General features: G+C 30.0%; 1 long non-coding RNA gene across 1 annotated transcript in view; it reads left to right on the forward strand.

Annotated features, from left to right (window-relative positions):
* LOC106462861 overlaps positions 1-1,500 on the forward strand; it is a 6,977-nt gene that overhangs the window by 1,327 nt on the left and 4,150 nt on the right. The window lies entirely within an intron of this gene.

The raw sequence follows: 1,500 nt of genomic DNA on the forward strand, positions 1-1,500 counted from the left end.
ATAGTATAGTCTCATCATGGAAGATTATAAGAATTTGACATAGAGCAGTTCTTAAGATAGTATGTCTCATCATGGAAGATTATAAGATTTGACATAGAGCAGTTCTTATATAGTATGTCTCATCATGGAGGAATTATAAGACTTGACATATCAGAGCAGTTCATAGATAGTATGTCTCATCATGGAAGATTATAAGATTTGACATAGAGCAGTTCTTAGATAGTATGTCTCATCATGGAAGATTATAAGATTTGACATAGAGCAGTTCTAAGATAGTATGTCTCGTCATGGGGGAATTATAAGATTTGACGTATCAGAGCAGTTCATAGATAGTATGTCTCATCATGGAAGATTATAAGATTTGACGTATCAGAGCAGTTCATAGATAGTATGTCTCATAATGGGGAATTATAAGATTTGACATATCAGAGCAGATGACCACAGGAACAATAAAATAATATTTTTGTATTTATTTATAACCTTTTTTAAGAAATACTCGAGGATGAAAAATCTCCGTTATGACTAATAGAGATATAAATGTTCCCATTACCTCTGATGGCAAAGACAAAAGGAAACAAAATAGCAGGAGTTGATGAAAATTAGATTTAATATTGCCCAGTTGTATTGTTACAAAACTGTTACATTTTTAGTTCACTTTGTTGCAAATGTGAAGTATTTTCAATACTATTTATTATAAATGTTAAATTGATATTAATTGTTCACCGTAAATGATAAACTAACATAATGTCTTACTGATTAATCATACTGATAAATGATGACCTTATAGAGAAAAGTAATATGAAGGAAGGCTATTAGCTAGGTGCATATACACATCAAATATGGGACTAACATCCACACAGACAGACAAAGTGATTAGTATATGCTTCCCTCTCTTTACAGATGGAGCATTTTTAGAGTAAGATAAATTCTAGGTTTCTAACATTTAGGTTAGATATTATCTGAACTTTCTTAACATCACAGTCATTACTATCATCTTGTTCCTCTTCAGTGGGTAAGCTATCACAAATGTATAAATCTTCCTGCTAGAGAAAAAAACCAATACTGCATACAAGTCGAAGAATTCTGTATTAAATCAGCCATAATGTTGTATGTGATGTGTATGTATGATTCCTGGACAATAATCTTACCTGATACATTTTATAGTAAGGACGTGCTCTAAAATTATAAAAGAAAAATTTTGTTACAGTTAAGAAATATCATTTTTAATATAATCATCAGCTATTATAATGAAGTATCAGTGAAGATTGAGGTAACTTATAAAATACAAACTTGTACAGACTTACTATTATGAAAAATTATTATGTAGTATAACGGTGTCTTTCTGAAAATCATCTATCTAGAAACAGATCAGTAAGTGGTACGGTTTCTTGTCACAACCTGAAGAAATTTACCACAAGTATGCTGAATTATATACAAGAAAAACAACAACAATACTGTAATAATTAAATATAAGAAAGTCATCTCTCTATGTATATAAGT

This window comes from Limulus polyphemus, unplaced genomic scaffold (assembly GCF_000517525.1).
Source record: "Limulus polyphemus unplaced genomic scaffold, Limulus_polyphemus-2.1.2 Scaffold1268, whole genome shotgun sequence".
NCBI classification, from domain to species: domain Eukaryota; kingdom Metazoa; phylum Arthropoda; class Merostomata; order Xiphosura; family Limulidae; genus Limulus; species Limulus polyphemus.